The sequence below is a fragment of the Triturus cristatus genome, chromosome 5_1 (genome assembly GCF_964204655.1).
Source record: "Triturus cristatus chromosome 5_1, aTriCri1.1, whole genome shotgun sequence".
NCBI classification, from domain to species: Eukaryota; Metazoa; Chordata; class Amphibia; order Caudata; family Salamandridae; genus Triturus; species Triturus cristatus.
The window spans coordinates 496,293,068-496,310,835 of NC_140587.1; the positions used below are offsets into that span (position 1 = coordinate 496,293,068).

Genomic DNA, 17,768 nt, shown 5'->3' on the forward strand with positions numbered 1-17,768 from the left:
CAGTTGCACTACTCCTATAAACTAAACCTTCATAAACATTCACATATCTCTGTATAACAGTGCAATACTGCAATACACAGAAATGGTAGTCCTGCCCTCTCGCTTCTTTGTGGGTACGTGGCTTGAATCTAGGATCCCTCAGGACTCAGTGAGATCCGCAGATACTTACTACAGTTACATCTTAAAGCCTTCACTGCACATTTATTAATAATAGATTACCGAGCCTAGGGGTAGTCTTTTATCAATATAAGAATATGTCTATGACATTTTCCTGTCAAGAAAACTCATCACTACATAAGAAATGACAGTCAACCCCTTTTCTTTTGGGTGTAAACTTTCCTAAAAAGGTGAAAGGATGTGCCTATAGCTATATCCCCATTAGTAAAATTACATCACTTGGGGAACATATCATGTCACACTCCTATGCAATAAAGATGTACATCAAAGCCAATATCAAAAGTAGAAAGTTCTTTGTCATAAGTAAATGGTTCTGTCATAACTCCGCTCCCCATATGACACACCTGATGTATAACAAATTATTTATGCATATAGATGCGTCTGCACATCTCAATGTAAAGAACATGTTTGAATTAAATAACTTAGGTTCCTCTTTTGAATTACCAAACTAAGCTGCAAGATTATTTCCTTGTGACTCTCCTCTTGCAACAGATACATTAGACTCAGGTTTCAACGCCTCACAGCACACTAGTACATATACACTGTAAGCTCAACCAGCTGCCATCTTTTAGTAATAGGCTGGTCCGGGGCAGTTTAGAGTCAAGCCTGGGGAGACACAAAATACAACATAAGTAGATAGTGATATCAGAATTAGTTTGGAGTTAGGACTTTAATGGTCAGAAAAAGTTCATTATCTTTGGTTCCAAAAGTCATGACATCCAGTCTCTTTTGCAGTTTTGCCTTGAATTTATTAAGATATTCTTTCCAAGCAGCTTGAAAACCAACACGTATGAAGTTAACCATCACATTACCAAGGTAGGAATTCAGATCGGGTATTAAATGTGGCTGTCAGCCATGCCAGTTGAGGATGTGGGTGGAGCCAATGGAGTAAGTGGGTGGAGCCAGAGGACATGGGTGTGGCCTCCTACAAAAATATGAGCACCTGGACTTCATATTTTACAAATTAAGCACTGATTTGCGCACAGCACCTACCCCACTGTGTATCAGTAATGGGGTGCACAAGATCAGCCTCCCATGCCCGCCGCACTCCTGCATCACGGGAGGGCAACAGTACCACCGTGGCCTTATATAATCTAGTCACCAAGTGTGTGCCATCACTATCCTTGATAGACCAGTCAATAGCGGGAACTCTGGCGGTTCCAACTGGTAGCTGTGCACGATGTCCCTCAAGGCGCCCTGTAATCTCTGGAGTATGAAGCGATCCATAACCGTTGCATCTCGAAGGTGAGGATCCTCAGTACGAGAGAATACATGCCCCTTAGGGAAAAGGTCACCAAAGGTCGCCAGGTGAAACTTGCCCAATGTGCGCTTCACCAGCGCCTCCTGCAGGATAGGGATCCACCCATACCTGCCAATGGCAATGCGGAAGAATATAAAATCCGAAAGCCAGTAAGTTTCACTAACTTATGCCATGCCCAACTAGTGGTAGACAGAGTTTGAATATCATTAGGGTCCCACGGGAATCCAACAGGCAGCAGAGATCCGAGGGATGGAGGGAGTGCCAAATCAGCTTCCAGACGATGATAGGGTAAACAAATATCCACGTGATACCAGAGACGAGTAAAACTTGCCTGTGCCACCAAGTAATACACCTGGAAATTTGGCATACCAAAACCCCCCCTTTCATAAGGCAGCATGAGGACATCCCAGCTAATGCGAGGTTGTGTACCTCACCACACCAAACGTAACACTAGGGTGCGAAGATTGGAAAAGAAGCTATTATACAGTGGAATTGGGATGTTAATAAATAAGTACAGTAACTGGGGAAGGACCAGCATTTTAATAATCGCTATTCTCCCCGCCATTGACAAGGGCAAGGCCAGCCATCTCTCTATATTCTGCACTAACCACTCAAGCACCGGACCATAGTTTACTTGCAGAATATGATCTTTGTCCCTATGAATCTGGATTCTAAGGTATTTAACAGAGTCATCATTCCAGAGCAGGGGGTATTCACAATCTTTACGACAAGGTGCCACCGTGAGCTGGAACACCTCCGATTCCTCCCAATTAATACACAACCGGAGAGCCCACCATACCTGGTGACCTCAGACAGTATCAGCGTCAAGGTGCCGGACATATAATATAATGTCTGCATATAGTGTAAGTAACAGCGGGCCAGTATTAAATTGTAAACCCCTATGGGAATGTCACTCCAGTAGGTGACGCACCAATGGATCCAAGGCCAGAACGAACCACAGTGGGGACAAAGGACATCCCTGTCTGGTGCCACGTTCAAGGAGAAATTCCGGAGACAGCGTCCCATTGGGTCGAATACGCACTGTTGGTTGCGTGTACAGCAATCGCACAATCGCCAAGAATCAGTCCGGCACTCCTAACCTGCTCATGGAAGCATAGAGGAAAGGCCATTCGAGTGAATCGAAACCAGAAAAATAATTAGTATTACAGGAATCTGTATATTTGTAACACTGCCATCCTGGCCAAGTAGAGTATGATCTTGTTGCATACAGTTTAAGGAATTTCTCCTGTTTTAGCTAAACATTATTGTAAAAATTAACCATTGTATTTATTGTTGCCCATTTGAGACAGCCCAGGCTTAACACTAATTGTCATGTCATCCAAAAAGGACATCTAATATTTTAATTAAACCTGTACTTGTACTGTAAGGGTATTTGCAGATTATATTTTGTATGAAATAAGTTTTATCTACGGACTTTTATTGCGAAATAAAGTTTTGAATTGATGTCACCAGGATCAATATCATGTGGCATTACTTCCTGGGACTCCGTGTCAAAGAGTGTGTGATGTCACACTTGCTATCCCTGCTATTTTGATAAATCGACTTCCATGAGTGAAGATCAATATTTGATTTTGGTGGGATTCATATATTAGGATGCATTTTTATGCAATTAAAATATACTTTGGGAACATGAATAATTTAGGAAAGACTGAAACGCAATAGAGTTTTATGTCGGCTAAAAGCATCATCCATATTAATCATACCTCTAGAGACTCCTCAACTGGCGAGAACCTGCCAAGTTACTCAATCATACCTTGATCTCAGGTACTGTTTTCTTTTATCCAGCCAGGATAAATCTGAAGCACAACAAATCAAATGAGATGAAATCCAGGCTTTAGCTTGATAAAGTTCAGTTTAAAATGTAAAGCCAGGTGGATGATCACAAACCCCGTCTACAAGAGAAAGCTGACCAAAATAATCAAAGTCTGAATGCATTTGAAGAAAGATAAGTGCTTTAATCAACAGACACTGAGATAATCTGTCATCAAATATCATGATGAATTAATCCAGCTGCCATTGGTGGATTTACGATCCATAGAAAATGTGCAAGACTAGCATCTAACACTGTCTGTAGAGTTGCTCTTGGTACCGCCCCTTCAGCGTTGGATATCATTTTGACAAGTTAAATGTGGTTTGGAATGGCTCCACGTGGGAAAGTTTATAGTGCATCTGCGAATGTAGACATTTATCTGATGGCGCAGTGATGACATGCCAAACACCTGATCCTTTTTCAAGATTTGCCAGTGTAGGCATGAACATATCGAACTACTTGTCAGAAACAGTTCATAGTGTTACATAAATCTCTGGTTGCTGTTTATCTGAGTCACACCCTTATTAGAGCTCACAAAGAGAGCCGTAGAAAGAAAAGTACCTGGACCTGTATCATGAACAAAGCGTATAAATGCAAAATGAAAGGGACTTATTTTATTACAAACTTGGTATCTGCATGATTTAGTGAATACAGCAAAAGTTGGAAACATAGAAGTATGGTTGATGCTCTGCTGGACTGCGCAACTGAGCTCACGCACCAACCTGGAGCATGTCCAAGAGATTCAGAGTTAAATTATGCACCATAGACAGAGTGATTAGGTTTGGAAACTGACACCGCTCCATTCTCTGCTTTGTCCACAAGGCATGATGCAGCTCCCGGGTTCCACGAAAGCTAGAAGGCTTCCTTGCAACGACCTGAACTATCTTGTGCAGACTGGCATAAACACAATATGCAAATGGATATGCTGGGGCTGATTCACAAAAGCATTTCTGAGTATAGATATTCGTACTACAGGAGTGTTCTTATGTGTACTCTTATGCGAATTTGTGAAGTGGCCCAAAACCTCCCACTCTCCATTAGTAAAAGTGCAAAGAGGGTGCTGTCCTTTCCATCAGTATCAACTGTATAAAAATACTGCCCGAGTATTGCCATGTTAGATATTCTGGACCACTTCACAAAGGCATGCAACAGTACATAAAACAGTACTATGGGACTACTACTTTACTCCAAAACGCCTTTGTGAATAGGACCCTTTGTGTTTTGCAATTCCGCTTAAACTGGACAAGATAAAAATGTCTACAGGTGCAGCTGTGCTTGAAGTGGGCAGCTACTCTCCGCCACTGAGTACCTGCACTCCTTTTGTTGGAAAGGGAGAGTACCAGCACTTCTCAGAAGCAAACAGGTACTCTGTGTGAGTACCTGCATGTCTTTATTTCCATTTAAAGCACTGGCAAGCAACCAAGCTTCAAAGAGAGGCAGGGCTAGACAGCCTCTTTACCTGCTACAGGAAATGTGTCATTTGTAATTCATAACCTTAGAAAGAGACATGGAAATAGAAAATCACTCTCAAATGAACAGAGGCTCCGTCTCCTTTCTCCTTAAAACGATAGATGGTTTTTTCAAGACATGTTCCCACATCATTCTCAGTAAATTTACGATCACCTTATTTCCTTCCCCACTTCATTCAGACCCCTTCCTAGTCACGAACATGTATGATTCAATCTGAGCCTCCGGCACAGTCCTGCCTGCCCCCTCCCATCACAAGTTTTCATATCACATTCTACTATAACCCCCGTTCATGTTCATTAATATTAGATTTTTATAGGGTGCAAAATTCCATACTACCGTCTATGGTAAGGATATCCGTGACCTTTCATGAGGATGATTGTAACTCGTGGTTTGTCCGAGAGTGGTATGGTATAAATTTCCATACACTGCTAGTGCTAATATGTATCAAACATGTCAACACCAAAGACCACTGCTCTAATGGACATTTTTGTACCAAGCTTTATTGTAATAACTTCATATATGAAAGATATTTGCACTTTTGTTACGTCTAGGCCGGAGCCTGGGTATCTCTATTTCCACGCCTTTTTCATGCGCACAGAAGCCATACATTTTTCATGCTGTGTCACAAAATTTTAGCTAACACATTAGCCACATTGGTGTTTTGCCGAGTACGCAAAACAATCATTCATTGCTATTGGACAACAGAGAGGTAGGTGTTTCTGCATGCCATAGTAATGGAAGGTCTTTGCTGCACTTCACAATGGAATCGAGGATCAATAACACCTTTACCAAAAGGATCCTGGACTGATACCCGCTTCTCCTGTATTTTAGCCCTGATAGTCTAATATTGCATCGCTGCCTACAGAAGCGAGCACCCGCAGCCCAGTGATGTTGCTTGCCCGCCTGCTTTCAGGGCTTTTTAATCGACTAGTGATAACCTGATGTTTGACAGTAGCTGCTCTGAAACATACAGCTGGTGGGTGGGGAGATTTCTTTAAAAATTATTCTCATAATGAAAATCCAATTTGCAAATGATTGAAAACCAGCAAACAGAAAAATAATAATACAGGACAAACAGACGTTAAACAGGTTGGCTACAGCTGATTTTAAATGAAAAGGAATGTCGCTCATTAAAAAAGCATTTACTTTGAGAACACTGATGGCATAAGAGAAAGGCTTCAATTCAAGTGTGAAACATACCTAAACCATGCGCCTTTACGCAAATTAAGAATCATTTTCTCAGTGTTCTATATTTGCAACATTAACGGGCCTTCCTAGACCCAGGAGTTAATGCAAAAACAGACACAAATTATATTTTCATTTTTTTATCACACCTCCTTATGTTTGCTTGGTTTGTCATTACCAGCTTTTTTAACTCGGAACTAACTGCTAATGCAAACATGTGTGCAATGGGTAATACAGGACTAAGAAGGGTGCAATTATCCTATAGGAATTGTTAGACTTCATGCTCTCAGCAGAGTCAGCCCTTTACTTTCTGCCTTCAACCTCCTGTTTTCTGAGCACGTTTTTGTTGGCTTTTAGGACTCTTCACACTTTACCAGTGCTAAAGAGTTTTTTCTCACTCCTTAAAACCTGGTGAAATCTGACTTACACCCAATTGGCCTATTTAATGTACTTGTAAGTCCCTATTAAAGTAGTACTACACATACCTAGGGCCTGTAGATTAAATGCTACCAGTGAGCCTGCAGCAACTCATTGTGCCTCCCACTCAAGTAGCCCTTTAAACCGGTCTCAGGCCTGTCATTGCAGCCTGTCATTTCGACCCGGCAAAATAAACTTTTTGCCAGGCCCAAACCAGCCTTTTTAATACATATAAGTAGCTCCAAGGGTAGGCCTTGAACAGCCCAGATGGCAGGGTTCAGTGTATTTAAAAAATGGAAATGTACTTTAAGTTTTACATGTCCTAGTAGTGAAAAACTCTTCAATTCATTTCTCTATACTGCAAGGCCTGCCTCTCCCATTAAATGAAGTTACCTTATTACATTTAAATAAGCTGTGACTTCCAATTGGAAGCAGGTAGACAGGTTGAATTTGGTGTCTAAAGAATTGTAATTAAATGTCCTCTTTAATGATGAAGTAAGATTTTCAATCATAATTCTGAAAATGCCACTTTTAGAAAATTTGCTTTTTTTCTAACCATTTGGAGCCTGCAGCCTGATCACGCCTGGGTCACATGACTAGGTTTAGGTGGAAATTGGTCTTTGTGTAGTGCTCCCAGACAGTGAAACTAAGGGAAGATAGGTGTTGGCAGGATGGGCCACTCTGAGTTAACAAGGGCGAGGAGCTCTTATCTACCATGCTTGCATATCACAAAGGTCCTGCCTGGGCACTCAGAAGGGTATGACACTAGTCTTTTGTGACCCCAGACAAGCTGGGGCCAGAACAGGGCGACCTGACACCTCAGGGGGTGGAACCTTCTAAAAGTGTCCTCCACTTCAAAGTGGGCGCCAGGTATAAATATTGAACTCCGGACCCCAACTCTTCAGTACACTTCTGGACATGTAGACTGACAGAAAGGACTGCTGTGCTGCTGAAAGGACTACCACTCTGTCAAATGCTGCTCTAAAGGACTACTGCCCTGCTGTGCTCTTGCCTGGGTGAGATGGAGTGGACCTGCCTCTCTAAACCTAGGAGCCCAGAATGACTCCAAGGGCTAGTTGGCTGTCCTCATGATCAGAAGCCTCAGGGACATAATAGGCTTTCAACAACCTTATACCCAGGGCCTGGACTGTGCCATCTGTGAGTCCTGCCCTCCCACGTGGTGCCACCACAGTCCTGAACCCTTGCAATGGGCCTGAAGGTTCCATGCCAGCCCATCTGTGGCTGCATCACAACCAAAGTATCTACTCCACGGTGCACCAACCGCAGAACGGGCGCATCCTCTTAGCTGCTCAAAGCATCACCCCTGGAACCGACGCATCACCTGCTGTGATGACTTCCCAGATGTAGAGACTTCGCATTACCCTTTGCAGCCCCTCGGAGCTGACATCTCCACGTAAGGACAATGCCTCCCTCAACGGAGCCCATGAGAACCGCTGCTGTGCAACGCATTGCCATGCAGAGACATCACTTCGCAGCTCAATGCAACTGCAGCTGTACTATGCATCTCTTCGCCCGGATCTTGCACCGCTTCAGCTCCACAATGCATCCTCGACACGTGACTCCACATCACCCCACAACCAGGACTTAAGGAACTCTGACTTTGTCCAAGGTACAGCGTGACCAGATAACCACATTTGGTACCCAGTGACACTGAAATATAAATCCTTTTAATTTTCTTCAAGTTGTCAAATGTATTTGCAATCCACTACTGGACTTAGAATGAGATCAAACTCATCCCAAATACACTTCTTTTGTTAAACAAGGCAAATGACAACTTGTACGTCGTCAGCATGCCAGTTCTATCATCTAGGACGGGTTCTCAAGATGACAGATACTTGCGGCAACCAGTAAACACAAATACGAGTAATAATGTATGGAGGAAAACGGCACACCTGTGCTTACAAAACAGACTTAAACACAGAAACTCTTCTGGTGGGAAGAAACAAAAGAAAGTGACTGTTGCACCAGCAAACAGGACACAAACTGCATTGACACTGGAATGAGACTCAAAGGAGCACTCAAAACCTACACTGATGTGTGCACAAGGGAAACAAATCCATATTCCAATCAAGAAGAATCCCCACAAATGGATGGCATGGTGGTCCTAAATAAATTAGGTACAGTACCCACAATTCAGCCTTATAGCAGACACAAGCATCTCCTTTACAATCAATGAAGTTTAAAAATGGTGGGTACAGTCAAGTGTTCCCACCACTTAGGGATAAATTACTTAGTACCCTCCTTCAAATATATCTAACCAGCAACTGACAGATAATCACTTGAAAAATAAGCTACTTTTTGTGAGATGATCACAACGCAAAGTGCAGAATCAGAACTCTGAAACCTGAAGCCCCAACACAGACTATCCTTGAAGGATGCTGCAATAGAATTTGATTGCAACCCAACACAGGCAATTACACAACACACCGACAATAGCCCTACTCATTTATATAAGTTGGATGACCAACAGACTTATGGCAACTAACCTCTTGGTCGGAATTTGTCTTATGATTTAAAATGATGTTAAATCTTAAGCCTCTATTATTAAAACCAGATTCAAAATCTGTGTATCAACTGGAGTGACATGTCAACAGTGGAAAACGGTTCATTTTTCTCTCTGTTGGTACATCAGTCTGTCAGTGGAGCATTTGTTCTAACACAGCTTTGGGAGTGGTGGGGTTGGGAAGGTACATAGCGTGGGGAGGTGGGTGGCAGCCATTTCCAAATGGTTCACCCATTACCTTTTGCCCTTGCCTAGAAGTTGAAAGCAAGGGGAAACGATTTGAGTTACCATTCATAACAAACTATAGATTGGTAACAGTGAATAACCTTAGAGTTTAGAGTGGCATCATAGAACACTCTAGCTTCACTTTTGTTGTCTTTTTGATGCACCCAGAACACCTGGGTAAAAAGTATCCCGACAATTTATTGCTATACATCGATAAATATGTCACATCCTAGGCCTAAAAAAATCTAGTTACAAAGAACTTAGTATATTCAATGGGATGGCCCTCACTGACTAAAGAAGGCAGTGTTCCATTAGTGTGCTGGGGTATAGTTAATTTGAACACATGACTCATCACTGCATTGGTTTACTATCCAGGCTCACACCCCATCTCTAAAATAAAATTAAATGGGTCAAAAACTAAATGCAGGGGCTCTACATATTGTGGTAACTGTAGATTTTGACATTCATGTGGACAGTCACAAGGACAGATCTGGGTCAATTGCAATGGAGAATCAGAGAGCCATAAGTGTTAATCAGTGAATGAAAGGTCACAATTCCACAGCTGCTAGGTGTCAGGGACTTGTCAAGCAAAGGCGTCATCAATATTTTAGGATAAGGGTCAAAGTATTAGGCCTGGGATGCACCTTTCACATTGTTTACTGGCCGCCCTAAAGAAGGTTCAGGTATTGCCAGACAAGGTGTGAAATACATACTGGTCAGCTCATATATAGGGGACAGGGGGGCATTAGTGACACACATGAGGCTGCAACTGCTGCAAGTCTTTTCTCTCTTGTCAGACCCTTAGAATTCAACCATCATAACATTTACTGGTGAATGATTGTTTTATGCATCAAAAACCAGCCCTTTTAGATACATGAAGCAATCCCTTTTATGAGATCAACTATCACTTAATACGTGGAAAACATGTACATTATACACAATAGGCAATGTACCCCTTAAACGTTAATTTCACAACTCCATTTGTGATCGTATCTAGTTCACCTTTTTTTTTGTAGAGCTTACAGTCAGGAGGACTTTACACCGAGTAATAAAAATGTAGTATGATCACTGTTTTAGGTCAAACCAAATGAAATTGTTACGTGCCATCAGACCTCGAAAAGTCATTTGAGGATCAATTGCATAGATTTAGTACAGAGCGCTTCAGAAAGTATATTGGCTTCTGACATGGCCTTAGACCGTAGGAGACACCTTGGATTTGGTGAAAGATTGTTCTACTTGGCAAGCTTAGAATTACACACATGTGAGATTGGGCAGGCAGTCTGCACAACTACAATTAGCTTGGAACGTGTTAGACCAAATGAGGCAGACTGGAAGGCCAAACTTACAGAGTCCTTGTTGCCAAGGCTTTAAGTGCACTCCAAATAACAGCACAGCAAACAAATCATGAGTTTCAAAAATGGAGAAAAAAAATCAGGGAACAATATAAGCAGGTGCATTATCTCACACGCTTTCACTTTGGAGGACGACGGTAACCAAGACGTCAATAATAGCTTTTGACATATATCTCACACCATGTAAGCAGTGGCTAAAAAGAGCTGGATAAGATCTCCACCCAAAGACTACAGCTATATGCATTTATTTGGCATTTCCTCCTTTCTTATTCATCCCACACCAAAGTGCTACCCAACCATGGTCACTCCTGCCACTCACCCCTTATACTTCGTCACTTTCATCAAGGTCTCAAACCTGTGCCCACAATACTGACACATCAAACACAACCACTGAGATGTGTCCCGGCAAGAAATCACCAGCATCCGCCGCACCATGGTAGGGTTTACAGTCTACGCACAAGATCTACTACCACACTAGAATGAACTCTCGGCCACACTGAATTTCATTTTCTAGAACAAAACACCTGAGAGTGAGATCAAAGGGATATGATTGGCATTGTACAACACTCAGATGCATAAATAAATACGCGAATTAATAAATACATGCAAATGTTATCATATGAATATTTTATCATTATGATCATACATTAGGAGCAGAAATTGCAATTGCTAAAGTTCTTCAGTATGTTCCATTGAGGGCAAACCATACACCATTAAACAGAGGCTTTCGCAGGAGATTTTCAGTGGTACCTAACACGAAATAAACAGCTGTGGAATGCATGGAACAAATCACTTTTTTATGTCTCGGAGGTCTGGATAGATTCTGGGTCAATCTGATTTTCATTGCTAATCTCTTCACTTACTCAGCCTCTACCGCACTGTCGACTGCAACTCAAAAAACATAAATGCGTCCCCTAGTACACATGCTTTCCTAGCAAGTTCCAAGCTTGCCCTAAAGAGAGACTCTATATTGTGCCTCGGAAATCTTTTAGCTATTGGAAACAAAATGTAACCTGCTTATGAAATGCCATTTATATCTCTTCTAGAGCATAAAAACTGTTGTTTAATTCACAAGGGTTTCTTCCCGTGCATGTCTCACTTTCCCAATTTAATTTAACAAGTATAAGTTAACTTGACTACCAGCCTACAAAATATAATGCAGATATTCCTAACACATTTGCTACAATTTAAAAGGAGATTGAGGGCACTGACCTCCAAAGAGCACCTCAAAGATGTAACAATATATGACACATTGATTCGACCATTGTATGCCCTCTGCTCTCAAACACTGGAACTCTGGCTTCATTACAACAAGTTGGGAGTCATACAACAAATGAAAATGTGGCGGAACATTTCTTTCTCTATGCCAGGCACTCAAACACAAAGTAAATTAATGGTAGAATAACTAGTACTCACGAAATTTAAACGAAGTTTAAATTAAAATCATTTAGAATATCACAAGCCATTTGTTCTTATTATTATGCCGGGTCTGGTGGCTCAGTGGACCAATGCATCCAAGGCAGGGGCCTGTATTTGACCTCGTGGTCACAGGTTCATATCCCGGCAGGTTCACTTAGCCTTTAATCCATCTGAGGTCGATAAAATGAGTACCATTGGAGATGGGTAACAATAAACATCTGTTATTCAGCGCCAAGATAGCCCGGTTGGGGTGAATGTGCGCTTTACAAATACACATGTTATGTTTATTTATTCATTGTAAAATTGGATTTGCACTTGACAAAAGGCCCTCAAAGACAACAGAAAACGATAATTTGGGGTGGGCACCTGTATAGACATCCGTGCTTGCATGAGACTTCAGCGTGTATATCGTTGCTGCTCATGTCTATGTGATCCTGCTACACACACGTTTCATTTCTTCGTAAAGAGCTCTACCCTTGTAACCACTATATAAGAATGCACACTAAATAATAAACATTCAATATTTTAGGTAACATATTTTTGCAACAATTCCTGCAGGTATGCCCCCGCCATTCCGCCCGGAGACTGCTCGCTGGAAGCAGAGGAAGTCTCCGGGTGAAATTCCCAGGCATGCTACACTTTGTAATTCTGATGGGCCCACTTACACACAACCGACCCCATGGGAATTCCCACGTGGCTGGCAGTAGGCCAAGAGGCAAGCATCCCCGCAGAGAACTGAAACAAGTGTGGGGAAACGTGTTTATTTCTACGCTTGTTTTCAGATATGTGTCAAATTATGAGCTTGTAAGTGGGGATATTACAAGGATAGGTGTAACACTTGCATGATACACGCATGGGATGATATGAATCAATGTCTTATTTCTTCCATTACAGACTCTGGGGACATTCCTGCAGTGATGGGAACAAAGTGACTGGTTTCTCCTGACCGCACATATCGAGGAGACAATTGCGTTTCCTACATATTTTTGTTATCCCTTAACTGAACTGACTATATATATATTTTTTTAAATGCCACCCTATTCCTAATTAAAGTATTGCATATTATAGTCTGAATATTATTGAATTACCTCTTAAAAGAGAAACCCCACATTTAAAATATTATTCGACTGAAAAGTTAGACTCGAAATAGGAGAAAAAACATAATGAAACTAAAGACTCCAAAACAAATGGTTGCTGAAAAGGCTGGCGTTTCTGCAGAGACAGAAAAAAATGGGAGGTTTTGGCGCCGCTGGGCAGAGAGCATCATTTCTCAGCATGACTTCCTGGCTTCTTCTGAAAGTTAATGAGAGCACATATGCTCTTCTTTTTTAGCCTGCCTGGCGTGTGTTGGAGAATTACTCATGGTGACAAAAGTCAACACAGGTAGCAAAATATTTTTAAAATAACCTCAAGGAAAATCTGTTGTTAAAGTTTAAGCAAAACCTAATTAACACTGCAATTATACCCAGTGAGTCACATCAAATGGTAGATTTATTATTGTGGAGTTGAGTGCTTTTCCTATAAAGCATGTTTTACACTGTATTTATGCATTTCATTAGATTCAGACGTGTACCAAATATTATCTTAATGCAGAAATGAGAAAACGCTGACAGGCGTACGTTATGCAGCAAACTCATGTGGTAGCTTTGTACTACTTGCTACAACAAGTCTGCAGTAAAAAAGAGGTAATGGTCACATGATCCCAAGGTTGCTCATTAGATTGATCCTATTAGACAGGATGAAAACCCCTTGGTTAAAATATGTGAGGGATGATTTTCATAACTTGGGTCGCTCAGCCCTGTTCTCCGATATAGTCACTATAAGCCAGAAAGACAAGACGGACATTAAAATACTGTACTTAAAGTTCAGTCAGTCACAACGGGAGACTACCGCATTAGAAAAGGAGTCTGTCAGAAATTATATTTTAGTGAAGTCTACCCCGACTATAACACCTTATCTAATCCTTTTAACCAGTCCTCATGAGAGGTTCTTAATAACTCGCTTAAGATTAAATTTGATAGACCAAATCCTGGGATCTCCAGGGGGTTTTATGAGAAATGTAGAAGAGAGAGGGCCCTATGGCTGCGACGACCTGTTACCAAAGGATACCTCTCATTTTCTTTTTATCTGCTCATATTATACTTACCCAAGGAGAAGGTTTTTAACGACTTTACTCAGGAATACTGGTATTAAGCAGATTTGTGTTGCTTTGTTATTTTTAAAAATGTCCTCAGATGTTTTTACCCTCCATTGTGTTGTAAATTTTTTAAAGATTGCATTTAAATTAAGAACCTCAAGAGGGATTTGTAATAATTAGAACTGAGTGTGTTGTCACATCTGATTGTCGACAATTTTTATGGTGTTTTTAGGGTTTTTTATTCTAAAATGTGTATGTAATGCCTTTTAACCTAGGATGTGGACTATAACGTTAGCGGAGACATCAATATAGGGAAGAAATTTTGATATGTTTAATTCTGTTTTAACATTGTGAATGCTTTTATGATTTATCTCAAATCGAATAAAGAACTATAATAATAATATTAGACAGGATGAAAGGCTGGGTGGAACAGGAGAGATACAAAAATGTGGCATACACTGTGCCCAGCAGGAGGCAATTAACCCGCTGGGATATTACAACATGAAATACAATACAACCAAGCTGGCTAGAGTTTACTCAACGGTCCTAACAAAAAGCCAAACTGTAGGCTTGCTGAGAAAGGGAGATTCATTTTGCCTGCCTTTCCTGCTTTGAAACATTGGTGACTCTTCAGATGTTCCAGGAGAGGTCTGTTCTAGAGGACAGCCAGTTACAGAAAGTGACTTTTTACAAATGCGTTTAGCAAATCCTTCTCCTACATAGGTTTTATACTCTGGAATGCCTTGCCAACACAACACAGTGAAAGTGAAAATATTTTAACTTTCAAATACTAACACACTCATTTTCAAGAAGATTCTATGCTCTGGACCATTTCTTACTATTATGTCATTGGAATCAAGAAAAGTACAACACCACAGCTTTCACAAAATGTACTTACTCTACATAAACAAACAACCATTACGTAGTATATATATTTAGTGCTAAAAACAGGACCCTTTCTGGAAGATTCTAGAACCAAACAATTGACCAGATTCTACTTTCACCAGTTGCTGAAACATGATTTTATGCACAGTAAATGTTTATACATCTAAAAAAGTGAATGGTTCAACATTTTCAAAATAATGCCTACAAAAAAGAATGCCTACTATTTTGACTACCTGCATTACAAAACGTGAGTCTAAAAAGGTAAGCAAGATCCTGATTTTTCATTGTTGTCACATTTGAATAAAAGTTTCTCACCATGTCTACAGAATGGCTTGTGGATCATATTATCCAATTTCACAGATTATCTCAGGTTTTAAAATGGATTCAAAAATCCTATCTTAACACTGTGCAATAATTGTAACTAGATTGGTATATCTCGTGCAACACAGGCTTATCCCGGGAAGAAGCACAACTTCCCATATCGATCTGGGAATATGCATTTCGTATGCAGCTGGGAATCGCAGTAAGATGTACCAGGAAAAACTAAACGAACTTAAGACATCATACATAGTGCTAGATTCATCTCCCCCTCATCTCTTGCCTGTCACTTACTACTGATCTACTTCAGCCGAGTGATGAAAGCAATCAGCTCTGAGATGATCAGAAATGATCTGGTGTCAAAGGAGCATTAGCAATTTCCAAGAACACCAAAGTTACTACACTTATCTCCAATTTAGATTCCAAAAGGATTTAAATATCTGTAACCTGATAATGAAATATATGTAGAGTGGAAGATGGTTATGGAATATTACTGACTGTGCGCTAGGTCTAGTAAAAATTAGCATGCACTCCTTAGAAGAAAATGTCCTTTAACAAAGTGCCACAAAAGATAAATGAGCACAATATGCTGTCAATATCACCGCCTCTATAGATAGAAGAACTACAGAGAGTGTCTGCAACAGCCAGTTTGAGGCAAAAGTAGTAAATCACTTCACAGTGCATTTCAAAATTAATTTGTGAGTTGTGGCCTAAACTAGATATAGGTCTCAAAAGACTCCTTAAATTATGTTTTAAGAACATGAATATGTCCATACAAACTAAGAACGAGATGGGGCCCAGAGAAATATATCTATGGAAATTCACTCCAGATTCTAGAGCTGAATGCAGCATCCACTCACTTCCACTCTTCTGGCAGTAATTTTCAAAGTCAAAACTTTAAATGACAGGAAGCCATGGGCTTTCAATAGGCATGGACGACCGTTGCCACTGACAGCAATGTGGCAAACCATGGGTCCATGTGAAAAAAATCCATCAAAATGGTCAATTATGGTTGCATTGCAAAGAAAAAAATGGAATTTGAGAAACTGCATAACCTTCAAAGGCCACCAATTTACAAATAAATGTTAACCTGTAGAAAATAAACAACTAGTCAAATTATTTTTTCAGAAATTCCATCTGCCCATTATGTTTCCTAATGTTTTAATTGTTTTCCATCTCTTAAATTTGGAATTCTGCAACTTATTAAGTCCGCTAAAACGGTCAAGTCGCATGCACTCTGCTCTAAGGATAGGCCTGTTTTCTCACTGCAGCCCTTGCTACAGTTGTGCTTCCCTGACAAGGCACCAGGTTAAACCTGGGCAGTCATGTATCAATAATGGTTAGCACCTTGTAAGGCAACAGTATATGGGTGGGCATCTTACCAGGTGCAACCAGTTTGGTTCTCTACTGAGGATCGCGGCACCTATCACCATAATTCAAAGGGCACGTCACGCAGTTTAGAAGATGCTTTGGCTCAGTCAACGATTCTGCTGGACTAATGTCTTGTAAGGGTCAATATAAACACATGTTTCACTTGGAATTATAAATTGTTGAGTCGGACGGATTACCTTGCTGGTGAGAGGTAAGATGGGGGCACAGCGCTGACTGCTGACAGATGCACTGAAGGAGAGTCCTGGTGGTTCTGAAGACGAGGAGAATGCTGCAGGTGACGACAGCAGCAGGTCATTAATTCTTCTTAGTTGCTTCTCCTCACTGCTGCTAAAGAATATGACCACAAAGCATGGAATTGCTGTTAAATATATCACAACAATTAGTCGATGTCAGAGGCAAGCAACTTTAATATTACTGGTTTCTTCTGGCTTACTTAGTGGTCTAAAGCACTGCGTTTGCATGCAAACACCAGCAGAGTCTGGTCTGCCTCAGCTCTTCCCCCCTTAACAACCCCCACCTCCCCCTGATGGATGGAGGGAAGAAAGTCCTCATGGCGAGCCAGAGCACAGCGTACATCTCATCAGATGCCAGGAAGCTGAGCAGTGGCTTCACGCAGTAGAGCCGCCCAGATGCTCCCAGGTCCAACAGCCACAGAGATTACAAACCAAGTTAGGGTGTTGATCAGACCAGGTTACTTGGATTAACTCCTCTGCTACAATCCCCATCGCCGCTCACTAAGGAGGGCAGTAACGTGCCGCCTACACAGGAGGTGCAATAAACACAGCATATGCAAGAGACTTTTTTTCCCTTTTTTTTTTTTTTTCTCCTTTGAAAAAGTTTTATTAAGCAATAATTCGGTTACAAGTACGGGCCTACAACCACCCGGGCCGGCCGCTAGGTACAGAAGGAAATCTACACTCATCAAGGCTACAATCAGTTCCCAGGGCACTGCCCTGCAGTGGCTCCAGATAGTGCTCGAGGAACAGGAAGCGTAAGTCCAACAATCACAAAAACAAAAAAAAAAAAAAAAAAAAAAAAAAAAAACAAACAATACACAACATAAGGCGAGTTATGAGGGAAACCAGTGCGGGTCAGGCTCCCCCCGGGAAACTCCAGTCAGGACAATTGAGCAAACCGCTAAAGAGAGGAGTACCGGGAGGCCGGGGACGGAGGGG

The 17,768-nt window shown here is 41.2% G+C and overlaps 1 protein-coding gene across 5 annotated transcripts in view; it reads right to left on the reverse strand.

Annotated features, from left to right (window-relative positions):
* The window catches only part of RALYL (RALY RNA binding protein like), a 1,712,955-nt gene that overhangs the window by 1,639,285 nt on the left and 55,902 nt on the right, over positions 1-17,768 (reverse strand). The window contains exon 2 of one of the 5 annotated variants that reach the window (XM_085605349.1): positions 16,770-16,917. The exons of 3 other annotated variants lie outside the window; for them this stretch is intronic. The gene's annotated coding sequence lies outside the window, so the exon portion shown is untranslated. Of the gene's footprint in view, positions 1-16,769; positions 16,921-17,768 lie in introns of all 5 variants that reach the window. One more of the 5 variants, XM_085605348.1, reaches the window with a different exon arrangement.